At 35.2% G+C, this 16,277-nt stretch overlaps 1 long non-coding RNA gene across 2 annotated transcripts in view; it reads right to left on the bottom strand.

Moving 5' to 3' along the window:
- Window positions 1–16,277, bottom strand: part of LOC112581125 — a 470,843-nt gene that overhangs the window by 269,749 nt on the left and 184,817 nt on the right. The window contains exon 4 of one of the 2 annotated variants that reach the window (XR_006547413.1): window positions 12,193–12,277. The exons of the other annotated variant lie outside the window; for it this stretch is intronic. This is a non-coding gene — a long non-coding RNA (uncharacterized LOC112581125). The remainder of the gene's footprint in view (window positions 1–12,192; window positions 12,278–16,277) is intronic. 2 annotated transcript variants of the gene reach the window in all.

A 16,277-nucleotide genomic window follows, 5' to 3' on the forward strand; every position in this document is an offset into this window, starting at 1 on the left:
AGCAATCCCACTCCTAGGCATACATCCTGAGGAAACCAAAACTGAAAGAGACACATGTATCCCATTGTTCATTGCAGCACTATTTTCAACAGCTAGAACTTGGGAGCAACCTAGATGTCCATCAACAGATGAATGGAAAAAGAAGTTGTGGTACATATACACAATGGGATATTACTCAGCTATAAAAAGGAATGCATTTGAGTCAGTTCTAATGAGGTGGACGCACTTAGAACCTATTATACAGAGTGAAGTAAGTCAGAAAGAGAAAGATAAACATTGTATTCTAACTCATATATACAGAATCTAGAAAAATGGTACTGAAGAATTTATTTACAGGGAAACAATGGAGAAATAGACATAGAGAATAGACTTATAGACATGGGGAGAGGGGAGGAGAGGGTGAGATGTATGGAAAGAGTAACATGGAAACTTACATTACCATATGTAAAATAAGTAGCCAACAGGGTTAGGGGGTGGAAATATGAGTATCACTTTACATGGGCGTTCCATATCTGCAGTTCTGCCTCTGCAAATTCAGTCAACCCCAGGTCATGCATTATGTATTTATTTATGTAAAACAGATAGCCAATGGGAATTTGCTGTATGGCTCAGGAAACTCAAACAGGGGCTCTGTATCAACCTAGAGGGGTGTGATGGGGAGGTAGATGGGAGGGAGGTTCAAAAGGGAGGGGATATATGTATGCCTATGGCTGATTCATATTGAGGCTTGACAGAAAACAACAAAATTCTGTAAAGCAATTATCCCTCAATAAAAATAAACAAATTAAAAAAAAGAATTCCAGTCAAATTATACACAGGCTCTAATGGGAAGGAACTATAAATCCTTCTTTTCTATTAATTTAGATTTTTCTTATTTATCATCTGTGTGACCCAGGGCTATTTGAGAGATATTTTATTAATCTACTAAGATATTTTATTAGTTTACTAAATGAGCAAGTTCGATGGAGTTTTATTACTATTTTATAATTTATCAAATAATAATTTTGGCTACCTCAAAGCCTATAGATAGGAAAAAATATACATAGAGAATAAAGACTGGAATATATGAACATGTGGATATCCAGTGTTAAATTGTGGATGAAAAAGCAGCGCCAGGTATCACCAAGAAGAAAACAAATAAATAATTCATGTCAAAATGAGAATTACTGTGACCAAATTTTCAAGGACTCACTCAGTGAGATGCTTCTTAATATTTAGATTTAAATTTGGAAATATGTAACTAAAAGATTCACTGTATAAAATCTACATCAGGGTCTAACTGCCAAAAGAGAATAAAATACACTTCAGTACCTTGTTTTATGCTGGCAAAGTGTAGCATGTTTTTGCAAATCATACAGATAATTTTATTTTAAAATTTTCTTCATTAAATTATTTGAATTTTCACAGGAAATTCTAAATTATATTAGAAAATAAGATATGCAGAGGGGAAATAAAAAAAGATAATAAAGAGACCCTGGGTAACAAGAGAAAAAGAAAGAAAACAGTGTAGGATTTCTAAGAAGACATAAAAAGAATAAAATTACAAAAAATGAGTGGAGAATAAAGAATCATCTGCTGTATATTCTGGACAGAAATGTGTAGCTAGTTTCATTATTTCTAATAGATGACCATTTGATTCACATATTTGAGAGTTTATTTCTCTTCAAAAACATAGATGGTAAGGACACTTTTACATATTATTTTCATCACCCAGTAAGTGTTTCAAAGTTTAATGTTAAAGGAAAAAGAACAAAAGAATGAGGCTAATGAAATGTAGGTGGAAAGAAGAAGGAAGAAGGAAAGAAAATGTCTGTAAGAACAAATGTAAGATTTTTTTACATTACTTATCATTACTGGCCTCATATTCTTTATGGCATTAATGCTTTCAGCAGTTACTGATTTACTATCCTGGTAATTTCACTAACATTGACATGCATTTTCCTTTTCTGCATAAATGCTGAATTTGTTTAAAAGCTGGTATGATCAGGTAACTGTAATTCAAGATATAACACAGTGGACAGAGCGATGTCCTACTGTGTGCAAGGCCCAGTTTTGGCACTGGGATTACAAAAAACCCATGCAGCCTCAAATCTTAATTTGCAAAAGTGATCACACTACCTTGAATATTAATTTTCAACAAAATTATCATGCAATATGAAGAGAAGCATAAAAACATGAATGTTTGCTATTGGCGAGTTTAAAAAAAAAGAGAGAGAGAGCACTACTTATTTACGAGAATTTTTTAAAAGCACAACTTGTAAACTATAGAGTGAATGAAAATTGTGTGTCTTTCACCAAATTACCTGTGCTCAGTAAACCTCAGTTTCTTTCTCTGTGTTATTGACATAATAGTAACACCTACTTCATGAGACTGTTTTTAAAGCATTATGTAAAATATAAAGCACCCAGAACAGTGCTTGTACATAATAAGCACTGGATAATAAATGCTAGCTCTTAACAATTTATGATTATTATATTTACCATTATTATTAAGCTTGAACAGGTGCTCTCGTGATTCTAATGAGACTCAAGTTACTTTCATTTTTTGGTCACACCTAATAAATTAATAAAGAAATGACAAATAGAGTTGTTAAAGAATGGAGGTGTATTTTAAACATTCACATGTAAGAAATTAATGCTTTTAACTCCAAGAAACATCTCTATATATTTGACCATAATTGAAGGTAAATTTAAGATTTTTTTGGTGCATGTAAGCTCTAAGGCAAATGGCCCTCCTCCCATCCCATCATAGGCCCTGTTATTTTAAAAATGAGCATAAATAAGAAGGTAGGGATGGGTAGAAGAAATAAAAGAAGCAGAGGTATGAAAGTAAGAGATTAATTTGCAAGAGTATACTGTGTATAACTGATAGAGATGGTGGGGGGGCAGATAAACTCTCAGGTGGAGAACTGGAGTGAGGACCTGGATATGACACTGGGAAAAAAAAGAGACAAGTTACTAAAGAATGGTCATGGGGATATAGATCTACAACATGAATTCCTGTCTCACAATAGTTTAGAAAGATGGTCATACTTATCCCCTAATAGTATGAAGGGCAGCCATTGTTCCAAAGAGAAAACAATGGAACCCTCCTCAGCAAATCTTCTTCCTTACTGACAGTCGTCTTCACTTGCAAACATCTGCCCAGTTTCCTCCTGCCCCAAAGGAAGGAGAATTTCTTTCTCTTCCACAGTTGAGTGATTTTTTTCCCAAGATAAACTCATTTTTCCACCCAGGAATGCAAAAGTATCTTTCTATGAAAATGTCTCTACTCTAGGCCAAATCCCTTTTACTTCTAACCTACAGAGAACTTTTCTAACCCATCATCTTCTACTGCCCCTGCTACCCCTACTCTCTTCTGGTTCCTTTCTCCTAGACTTTAAAGCTGCTCAAAATGTTCTCATTTTTGGTTTCTTGTTTTCTGGTCCATTCCCATCCTCTTGGGCTGAGTTTCCATGGCTTGTTTTTATCTGCTCCACTGAGGGTCCATTCTTTGGTCTTATTCTTTCTTCATCCTACACACCTCATCTTCGTGTATGGGTTCAGTTATCATTGTGTTTATGATTCTCTATTATCTATCAGAAGTACCACATCATATGCCCAATGATTTGCTGCAATGACTGGTGTAGGCCAAGTGAAACCCACAGTTTCTGGACTCTGTGAGACTCAATTCAAGATGCAAAGAAAGAAATTATATGATTTCTATCTTAGGTAACTTTTCTAGGTCTCAACCAGGGGTTGGTGAGATATCTGAATGGACAGGCCCATCAAGATTGCATACAGTGACATGAGATGATGGTTCCATGAGTCTCCTTACATTTTTAAGCCTCCTTGAAGTTAAATAAGAATGTGTGGCTAATTCAAGTCTTATGAGCCATGAGAGGAAGTGATGTGTCTAAGCTATCATGTGAAAGGGAAGGTTAAGAAGAGCCAATACAAGACTCTAGCTATATCTGCCATGTAGTCCTGAAGGTATAGCTTAAGGAGGTGGAATCTTGGTTTCTAAGTGCTTCTGGGCCAATGAAGCCCTCTCTATCTGTTGTATAACATGTAGCATAAACAAGAGGTAAATTTTTGATGTTGCTGTTATTTTAACCTATCCAGACTAATATACTTCTCAAAATAAAACTGAAGCAATGTCATAAATAAAAAGAGGAATGGATGATGGGCCAGCAAAACCAACAAGTGCTCACTCAATGTGGTGAGGCTTCCTGGCCTCTCTGGGGAGAGTTAACACTTGCCTTCTCCATGCTCTCATAGTATTTTGGTATATACCTTAACTAGTACAAGTTAAGCAGCTGTAATTTTTGACTTTATGATTCTTTTTCTTTCACCAGCTGCTGAGCTTGACACCTAAGAGACAAAGCAAGTATTGGTAAAATGAAAAAAATAATGAATAAATGAATAAAAAAGGAAGAAGTGAAATAAAGATAGATCTGGTAATTAGGTAGTCATCTGTTATATAAAAGAGTAGCACAGTTTTCTCTTAATGGTTTTTCCTTATGTGTGCATTCATGTTTTGATTATATCTCTGGTAAATAACAGATGTTCCAGTACACAATGGATAAGGTGCAGCCTGCTGCTCTATCTAGCCTATGCATGAGATTTTTGTCTACTTGGCATTTTCAAAGATCATTTTGTTAAACTGAAGAAGAGGTGACAATATTACACAATTTTCAGGTATACAACATAATAATTTTATATTTTTATAGATTATACTCCATACAAAGTTATTATAAAATACAGGCTGTATTCCCTTGCTGTACATTATATCCTTGTAACTTATTTTATACCTAGTAGTTTGTACCTCTTAATCCCCTTTATGTATTCTGTACCCTACCCTGCACTTATCTCTTAATAACCACTTGTTCACTCTATCTATGAGTATGTATTAGTTAAATAAATTCACTTGTTTTATTTTTTTTACCTTCCCTATATAAGTTGAAACATACAGGGAAAAAAAAAAACCAGTGTCGTGCTGGCACAAAAAGAGAAATACAGATCAATGGAACAGAATATAAATGTTCAGAGCTAAACTCACGCACTTATGGTCATCTAATCTGTGACAAAGGAGGCACAAATATACAATAGAAAAAAGATAGCCTCTTCAATAAGTGGTTCTAGGAAAACTGGACAGCTGTATGTAAAAGAATGAAATTAGAACACTCTAACACCATACACAAAAATAAACTTCCCATGGATTAAAGATCTAAATGTAAGGCCAGATACTATAAACTCTTAGAGGAAAACAGTCAGAACACTCTGACATAAATTGAAGTAGGATCCTTTTTGATCCATCTCCTAGACTAATGAAAATGAATACAAAAATAAACAAATGAAACCTAATTAAACTTAAAAGCTTTTGCACAGCAAAGGAAACCATAAACAAAATGAAAAGACAACTCTCAGAATGGGAGAAAATATTTGCAAAACAAGTGAGCAACAAGGGATTACTCTCCAAAATAAACAAACAGCTCAAAATATATATATATATATATATATATATATTTTAAAAAACAAAACAAAAAACCCAGCCCAACTGAAAAATAGGCAAAGGACCTAAATAGACATTTCTTCAAAGAAGACAAACAGAAGGCCAAAAACCACATGAAAAAATGTTCAACATAATTATTAGAAAAATGCAAATCATATCACACCTATCAGAAGGGCTATCATAAAAATATATACAAACAATAAAAGCTGAAGAGGGTGCGGAGAAAAGGAAAACCTCTTACACTGTTGGTAGAAATGTGAACTGCTACAACCATTATGGAGAACAGCATGGACGTCTTTAAACTAAATATAGAACTACCGTATGATCCAGCAATCCTATTCCTGGGCATATATCCAGAGAAAACCATAGTTCAAAAAGATACATGCACCCTATTCATTGCACACAATTTACAATAGCCAAGACATGGAAGCAATCTAAATTCCATCAACAGAGGAGTGGATAAAGAAGATGTGGTACATATATACAATGGAATATTACTCAGCTGTAAAAAGAATGAAATAATACCATTTGCAGAAGCATCCATGTTGCATCTTTAACTTATATGCAGAGTACATCATGTGAAATGCAGGCAGGATGAAGCACAAGCTGGAATGAAGATTGCCAGGAGAAATATCAATCATCTCATATACACAGATGATACTACCCTTATGGCAGAAAGCAAAGATGAACTAAAGAGCCTTTTGATGAAAGTGAAAGAGGAGAGTGAAAAAGTTGGCTTAAAACTCAGCATTCAAAAAATGAAGATCATAGCATCTGGTCCCATCACTTCATGACAAATAGATGGGAAAATAATGCAAACAGTGACAGACTTTATTTTCTTGGGCTCCAAAATCACTGCAGATGGTGACTGCAGCCATGAAATTAAAAGATGCTTACTCCTTGGAAGAAAAGCTATGACCAACCTAGACAACATATTAAAAAGCAGAGACATTACTTTGCCAACAAAGGTCTGTCTAGTCAAAGCTACAGTTTTTCCAGTAGTCATGTATGGATGTGAAAGTTGGACTATAAAGAAGGCTGAGCACTGAAGAACTGATGCTTTTGAACTGTATTGTTGAAGACTCTTGAGAGTCCCCTGGACTGCAAGGAGATCCAATCAGTCTAACCTAAAGGAAATCAGTCCTGAATTTCATCAAAAGGACTGATGTTAAAGCTGACACTCCAATACTTTGGCCACCTGATGCAAAGAAGTGACTCACTGGAAAAGACTCTGATGCTGGGAAAGATTGAAGGCAGGAGGAGAAGGGAACCACAGAGGACGAGATGGTTGGATGGCATCACCAACTCGATGGTTTGAGTAAGCTCCGGGAATTGGTGATGGACAGGGAGGCCTGGTGTGCTGCAGTCCATGGGGTCACAAAAAGTCAGACACGACTGAGCGACTGAGCTGAACAGAATTGCAGCAACATGGATGGGCCTAGATAGATTGTTATACTGAGTGAAGTAAGTCAGACAGAGAAAGATAAATATATGATATCATTTATATGTGTAAATTAAAAAATAGACTACAAATAAAATTATCTACAAAACAGAAATAGAGTGCTAGATATAGAAAACAACAGTTACCAAGGGGGAAAGGAGGGAAGGATACATAGGGAGATTGAGATTAATAGATACACACTACTATATACAAAATAGATAACTAATAAAGACCTAGTGTATAGCACAGGGAGCTCTACTCAATACTCTGTAATGGCTTATATGGGAAAAGTAGCTATCATGTATATGTATGACTGATTCATTTTACTATACACTTGAAACTAACACAACATTGTAAATCAACTCTACTCCAATAATTATTTTTTTTAATACAGCATTTGTCTTTCTCTCTCTCTAACTTATTTCCCTAATGGATAAATAAGATGAGGAATATATAAACAATGGAATGTTATTTGACCATAAAAAAGAAAGAAATTTTGCCCTTTCTTTCAACATGGATGGAGCTGCAGGATATTAAGTTTAGCATCTCAAACAATTTGATTAAACTACTTTTTTTTTTTTTTTTAATTCAGGCATGTTTACCGAAGTATCTCCCTGGAATTTCACCTCCTTCTGAAAAACTGGAATAGCTTACAACAATGACGCCTTTCCTACTTCCTTATGGAAGCAATTAGCTGGATCTGAGGTGCTTTCCACATATAGAGAAAGTTCTTCCACTTTTTATAGTAGCCATCCAGCCTGCTTTTCCCATTCCAGATGCCTGATAGACTTTCAAAGTGAAAGTGGAAGTGTTATTGGCTCAGTCCTGACTAACTGTGAACCCATGGACTGTAGCCTTCCAGGCTCCCATGTCCATGGGCCTTGGTGGGCACTTTCATTGAGGATCTCTGTAGATTCTTTAGGAAACTAAACTGTGCTTAAAAAGGCTTTCTTGGGAGAGGAGCACAGTGGAGGGCTGTGTTGCTGTGAGAGTTTCCCTTCTGGAGTAAGAATTGATCTCTGCCTTCGCATGTCATGAATAAAGTGCTAAAGTTTTTTTAAAAGCCATCTGAGTAAAGCATTTGTTATATATTATGCTTTAATGGTCACTGTCTACCAAGGGTGCGGGCGATTAACTTTTACTTGGTGATTTCTTCAATTTTAGGGAAACATTTTTGATTTGGTCTTGATGTAGTTAAAATGCATGGTATGAACTCCCTTTTTCTCAAAGAGTATAATCTGGTTCATAAATTGCAGATGGTAGAATCATGCTAAATGAATATCCTCATTGCTCAAAAAATTAATTCTTTTGACAGAATCATTCACTTAAAATGAAGTGACTATTTAGCTTTATATATTAAGAGACCTGCGTGAAGTATCAATGCCTTCATTTTCATATTCTGCCTCCCTCAATAATTTCATAGTTCATTTACTTTTTATTGAAGTTAAGGGTATTTGAGCCATATTTGTAAGTTCTCATTGCCAAACATTTTTCTTTCATTCATTCTCTATTTTTTTTTTCCCTTTTGGTGTGGTGTTTCTGGTTCCCCTGCATTTGCTAGCTGATGAAAATGGTCATAATCAATACACATACTTTGAACAATAGACCTTAGGCTATCACCTATCACCACAGGACAATGATTAAGACAAGGGGCCTACAGTCAGACTGGCTGGGATTTAAATCCAGGAGTTTCCATCTTCTGCTGTGTTACCCTGGGCAGTCAGCTAAACTTCTCTTTATAAATCTCAGTCTCCTCATGAATATGGTGAAGATGATAATGGGCTTTTCAAAAAAAGGAAATAGGTGATACATATGAGTAGTTTTAGACAGATATCTTTATTGAGCTATATAATAGTTGATCACTGTATATCACAATTCTATATGCTGCTGCTAACTTTAATTTGCTAAGGAAAATAACCTTGCATGCATTCAAATCTTCCAGGTCAAAGACTTTCCACCACCAATGCTCACAGAAAGGAATTCAGTATTTTTCCACTTAAGGTCTTCCACACCCTCAATTGCTTTTCCACTTACTCCAGGCCCACGGACTTTTGCTTTGTTTGGGTTTTTACCATTCTCCTTGAACATAATCATCTTCCTAATCCTCATATGTATCAGAATATCTCTGGTCCCTGAAGGTCTGGCTCAAATAATACCCCTCTTCTTAGACTCCCTCTCTCAAAGGTAGGAGCCTTAATTTTGGAACTGTAAATCTGGCACTTCTATGCCATTTATCTTTTTTATAGATTCTGTTAATGGAAGCAAATCGTGGGGTGGGGGGATGTGGGGAAACTGAAATAGATGGCCTAAATTTGGATAAAAGGAAATAGATGGATTTGAATTGTAAAGGATCAGGTTAACCACAGTTTAGCAGGTGCCAGGGGGCTAGTAATCTTCAAGCAGGTACTGGCAGAGATTGCAGCAGTCAAGCCTTAGAACAGGGCTACCTTGAGGTGAGAGTGAGGTGGTAAGCTGGTTGCAGGGGAAGATGAAGGAAGTGGCAAAGTAGGTGATTTTCAGGAGAGAAACAAGAGGAAATGAGGACAACTTAAAATCTTGTAAATACTTAACCTTGGTTTATTGTGTAATCAACCCCTGAATGACAGACACACAGGGATCAGCAAACATTTTCTGGAAAGGCCCAGAAAGGAAATATTTTCAACTGTATCTTCTATATTGTAACTACTCAGCTGTATAGTTTTAGTGCAGAAGCAATCATAGATGATATGCAAAGAAGTAGCGATGGCTGTATTCCAATAAAACTTTATGTAACAGGAGGTAGGCTGGACTGAGGTTGCAGTTTGATGGACCCTTGCCTGGAAAATCCCATGGATGGAGGAACCTGGTAGGCTGCAGTCCATGGGGTCGCTAAGAGTCGGACACGACTAAGCGACTTCACTTTCACTTTTCTCTTTCATGCATTGGAGAAGGAAATGGCAACCCACTCCAGTGTTCTTGCCTGGAGAATCCCAGGGACTAGGGAGCCTGGTGGGCTGCCGTCTATGGGGTCGCATAGAGTCGGACACGACTGAAGTGACTTAGCAGTAGCAGTATATTTATAAACGAGACATAGACCTGTGAGTTAGGGCTGTGTCTGTTCTGCACCTCTAACTGCCAGTATAATGCTGACATATTTTATATATTCAATAAAGATGTATTATTCATTAAGGGTGAAGATTATTTGCGGCATAACACATCTCACTTATAATCTATGTATGTTAATCCACTCTGATACCTGGAACGTTTTCCTCCATTGCCATATTTGTGTTGACATTTACTATTTTGGGGGTGACAGTTTTACTTCCTAAATATGTTCTCCTCCTACATTTTCTGAATGTTTCATTAGTTAAAAATAATATAATTCTTTTTATTTGAGTTTTATAAAAGTGCTTCTTCTGATGACTTCAATTTCCAAAGACTCTGAAACATAAATGAATGTTATTGATTAACTTTAAAAAAGAAACAAAGGACCATCAACTTCTGTGCCAACTAATTTCAACTGACTAATACTATTTATCTGTAATTTTTGATGATACGACATGAAGTTACAAGTCCCAAGGATTGGAAAGTAGTAACTGGCTGATGCAGTCTGTCATGGGTGGGTAAAGAAGTTAGTGGTGATAGGATTCAAATTATATATCTGCCAATTCTGATCCAAAGAGCGTAAAAAATTATATTGAGCTACAAAACATTATATTTATATTCTATGAGTGTGTGTTTATGTTTGAAAGAGATTCACCAAATTATTAACCAAGGCAATCTGGATGTCACATGACATTTTTTATTTTGACTGTTACAGATTTTCTAAATGTTCTACAGTGGAAGATGTGATTTTGGGGATTTATGCTTCCAGTTATATGGTGAACTAGAAACTCTGAAGGGCCTAAGATAATGTACATCCAGTGTATTTTTAATGCATTTCTGGGCTCTCTGGAAAGTTATGGAAATAAACCAATAAGCTATTTGATTTCATTGCTACTACTGCTAAGTCGCTTCAGTTGTGTCCAACTCTGTCTGACCCTATAGATGGCAGCCTGCCAGGTTCCCCCATCCCTGGGATTCTCCAGGCAAGAATACTGATGTGGGTTGCCATTTCCTTCTCCAATGCATGAGAAAAGTCAAAGTGAAGTCACTCAGTCATGTCCGACTCTTAGCGACCTCATGGACTGCAGCCCACCAGGCTCCTCCGCCCATGGGATTTTCCAGGCAAGAGTACTGGAATAGGGTGCCACTGATTTCATTACAGCCACAGAAATCCTGGAAGTAAATGTTAACACTAGTTCTGAGACCAGGAGGCTTAACTGTGGGCAGCTACTGTCAATGGAGTCAAACCTCTGAATCCTGCATTAAGTTAGAAAATTGAGAAGTGTTAAAGTGGCACTAGGCTAAAGCTATATCCCCTATAAAATAACGAATCCCAAGTGCTTGCCACTAGTATTTTGACAGGTCAAATTCAACAGTATTTTAGCTCTCAGTAAAAGGAAAATCACCAAACATGAAATAAGGCACGAGTGACAGCACAAACAAGGAGGTTTAAGGCTCCACCTGGGAAGTGTAACTAATGGAATTACCAAATAGAGAACATAAAATGGTAACACAGTATAAGTTTAAATAAATAAGAAGTAAAATAAAAAACGAGCAAGCAACAAAAGGTTATCAGGAATGACAAACCATATTGAATTTTTAGAAACAAGAAAGGCACCTCTTGAAAATTAAACTCAATAGATGAATTATACAACAGATTAGACACTGTCAAAGTGAGAACTAGGGAAATGAAAAACAGATCCAAAGAAACTATTCAAATATATTACAGTGAGACAGAGATGCAAAATGTAAGAGGTTAAGATATATATGGGCAACAGAATTAGAAGCTGAATATACTTGCAGTGGAAGTACCAGGAAACAGACTAAAAATAATGGTGGAGAAGAAAAAATGTCTGAGATCTTAGTTCAACTTATGAAAGATATGAGCTCATAAATAATATATAAATGCAAGGATTAAAAAAAAGAACACTAGGCAATTGTGGTAAAGCTACAGAACACAAAGTCAAAAGAAAAGGTCTTAAAAGAAGCTCAAGAGAAGGAACAGTTCAAATAAATGCAAATTAGACTGAGGTCTCAACAGGAACAACTGAAACGAGGAGGTGAATTCAGTTCTGAGAGAAAAAATGTGAAACTAGAATTGTGAACCCAGCAAAACTATCTTTTAAGAAAAAAAAAAGTGCACTAAAAAAAGACATTCTCTGGACGAGCTTACTTAAAATTGCAAGTCTTCTTTACATAAACTGTGGCTTCATTTTACTCTGGAATTTTCTTTGCTGGAAGTTTTACATATTCAATTTCTAAAAGAGATCAAAGACTTCAAATTATCAATGTGAAAAAACAAAATAGCTGTGTTTTTGTGAGAATTTAAAATTTTCATCAAAAGTTTTAAATTATCATATAGTTTTTCAAAATATTCAAGATATTCCAATCTTTTGAAATATGCAGTGATATTATTTTTCATTTCTCATATTGATTGTCTTCTCTCATTTGGTGGTGGTCTGATTTGTTGGTGATTTATCAACTTAAAAAAAATCTTTGGGCCAATTGAGAATCTCTATATTACTTTTTTCTTTTTAATTTCATTTCTGCTCTTAGCTTTATTCTTCTTTCCCTGATTTTCATTTAAGTTGCTATTCTTTTTCTAATTCCTTGAGACGGGTATTCAGAATGGATTATGCATATTTCTGATATTTTACCATATACTGTCTAGCTCAGTACTCTTCAAAGTCAATCCCCTGCCCCAACATCATTAACATCACCCAGGAACTTGTCAGAAATGTAATTTCTTGGGCCTAGTCTCAAATGTGGATCCTGAGGAATATGACCCAGCAATCTATATTCTAGTAAGAATTTGCATTTAAAAACAGAACACTGTTCATAAAGATTAATTAGTGTATAAGTAGACAACTAGGTTAAAATTATGATAAAAAAAAGAGTAAATGCAGGTGAAATAGTTCTTTTTCTATCAGAGAAAAGTACTATTACAGAAATAAATTCTTAACTAAATTTGGCTAAGAAAATCACAGCAACATCAACAACAAAACCAAAGCAAAACCAAACAACGTCCAAAAAAATCTCTTACTTAAGTTTAATGGCTGTTCAGTCTAATATTAAGAGAGAAGATTCATATTTCAATCATAATTTAATCCAATTCTGCTTTCTTATACCAATGATTTTTCTCCTAAACAATGGAAAAGAAAAGTTCTGAGCCATTGCTCTGTATTTCAAATTACACAAAAGAAATTTCCTCATTATATCAGGTACTAAGTTCCCTAAGGGTAATACTCAAAAAGCAAAATTTTAAGCTATTTCATCAAATTATTGAATAAGTCATTTTGACTAAACTTTAACAAAAGAAAAAAAACCACCAGTAACATCATCTCAAACAGATGGTATCAAATAGTTCGAATATTATCTAGGCATGGTTCAGTAGCTCCAGAAATAACACATAAATTCATAAATATAAACAGAAAGGTAAGCCGGCAGATTAGATATAATACTAAACTTCACTTATAGTTGGTATGGAGACTGCCCCAATTTCAAAAGAAATGTCCACAACCAACATCACATTATGCATTGCTAGATTTAACTTTCTATCTTCATGAAGAAAAACAATAAGCCAGAATAACAATACCAGTGAAAGTGAAAGTTGCTCAGTCATGCCCCACTCTTTGTGACCCATGGACTATACAGTCCATGGAATTCTCCAGGCCAGAATACTGGAGTGGGTAGCCTTTCCCTTCTCCAGGGGATCTTTTCAACTCAGGGACTGGACCCAGGTCCACTGCATTGCAGGCAGATTCTTTACCAGTTGAGCCACAAGGAAAGCCCAAGAATACTGGAGTGGGTAGCCTAGCCCTTCTCCAGTGGATCTTCCTGACCCAGGAATTGAACCAGAGTCTCCTGCATTGCAGGTGGATTCTTTACCAACTGAGCTATCAGGGAAGCAATACCGGTAGATAAAGAAAAACACTTTGCTAAAGAACTTCAGAGAATAGCGTATCAATGAGAAAAATTATATATGAAATCCCAAATCTACAGCCAAAAAAAAAAAAACAACCCAGATTTGATTACCTAACTGAACTTTTTTTTTATCAATAATTCTTATCAAGATATTTTGTATGCCTAAACTCACAACTTTTAAACTTCTTACCAGGAAATCCAAAGAGTTTATACTTTCACATGGAAAAAAAAAAAAAGACTGATGAAGACTTTAAGTATAACAAGTATTATTTTAATTTCTAAACTAAAATTAAAGATGAGAAATCCCCAAATATGTAGTATGTTCCTACTTTGACTACAATTGTTGGCATTTGTCAATCAGTTTAGAAATAGATTGTTTTCTTAGTTAAATCACTGAAGATTGGGTCATACCCTTTTTTCACTTCTTCCTTCAAAAAACTCTTACCCTTAAATAGTTCTGATACCTTGAAAGGGAATAAACAGTGGAAAACTAGTAAGGAAATAAAATTATCAGGATACCTTAGAAAATGGTACAAAGGTTTGAATTTATGCAGAAAAGTTTAAACCCCATAAGTTCCATTTATCACCAATTACTAAGATAATTAAGCTTCTTTGCACAGGAATTATATATTTTATACCTAAATCAGGAGGCCATATAATTTCTATGTATCAATACCTAACTTAATTTGCATGTATGACAAAATTTTTATGTGAGATTCTTTGTATGTTTTTTCAATTATTTGAATAGTAAAACATGAATATTTTATAATTTTTACCAGTTGCGTTAATACTGTCTTATAGTCAGTGCATATTTTGAAGTAAAACAAAAGCATTTACCAAACGTCCTTGTTTATCTGTGCTGTAGTTGTTAAGTGTGTAGGCCCAAAGTATATCTAAGTAAAAACTTTTATTATTCTTTTTATTCACATAAACTTAATAACGTACGCTTATACTATGCTTATTGAATCTTGTCAAATTTCTTTAGGATGAAGAAACCCCTTGAAAGACAACAATTAACACAAGTCACCTTTACTACTATTTATACGTCCATTCTATCTAGAAAATTCACTGCGTGTGGGAAGACACTATGCAGACCAATTTAAAATCCCCCAACAACCGTTTTACTGATAGACTATTCTGGTTGTGAAGAATACCAGCTGACACAGGGAGTGTAAACCATAGTAAACGTTAGAGCATTAGCTTTGAGAAGGGCTAATCATCTGCTTCCTCTATTCTATGTCAGGGGTGACAACAGCAGGGAGTGACTAGAACAGACAATAAACCATGTATTTAAATAGAACAGAAACCAAGGAAAACAATGTGAGCTATCAAGGCAAATAAAGAAGCGTTAACGGTGACTATGGGGGATGGAGTGCCTGACTCCTCACTCTCCGTCTAGGTCATCAGGTGGAGGAAACTGTAGCTGTCATGCCTTGTAGAGGTGTGTGAACACAGCAGCTAATGTCCCATGGCACTGATAAACTCTCAGAGCCTTGAGGCCAAGGATTTTATGCTCTGATGGAGACGTTTTTGCCAGGTACATGTTCTTGATGATATCATACTCTAAATGTTTCTTAAAAGCCCATCACAGCCTGTGGAATTTATTTTCTTCTGAGGCGGACAATTGTGTTCGTTATTATCAATGTTACAATAAAGATCAATGTTATAATAAAGACAATGAGACTTGAGATTATAAAAAAAAATTTCAAATATAAGACAGAAGCCTGCTACTAAGCCTGCAAGCCCTACTTCTTTTTAGTTCTGACATGTCATTTGTAAAGAAATAGAGATAAGAAACAAATAAACAAAAAACACATTCACTTTTGATAAGAGAATGATGACTAGATTTAGAATTAGAGTAACTTTCTATTTTTGAGCAAGTTATTTAAATGTTCCGACCCTTTTATACTGTAAAATCAGAATAAGGATATGAATAAATATATGTGAAAAATATCTTAGGAACTATTAATTGATACAAACATCGAAGCTATTGCTGATATACTATGTTAAGTGTATCTTGGTACTTACACAAGATTTTAAAAATACTAAAATGTTTAAGAATGCACAAATATATGACAGTATTCTAAAACCTCATTTCTAGCCACCTCTCAGTAATTTTTTGCTCATTTTCATGGATTTATTTTTTTATACCAGAGATAAGATCATTTTATATGACTAACAATATGCTTGAGTTGAAGAAAACTGAAGAGAAAAAAATACAGTCATATATTTTCAACTTCTATTAAGTTCTTAAAAAGTAACTTAACTGGGCTTTCCTTAACTGAGTCCTAACTGGGCTCAGTTGGTGAAGAATCTTCCTGTCAATGCAGGAGA

Source organism: Bubalus bubalis, chromosome 21 (genome assembly GCF_019923935.1).
Source record: "Bubalus bubalis isolate 160015118507 breed Murrah chromosome 21, NDDB_SH_1, whole genome shotgun sequence".
Classification (NCBI taxonomy): Eukaryota; Metazoa; Chordata; class Mammalia; order Artiodactyla; family Bovidae; genus Bubalus; species Bubalus bubalis.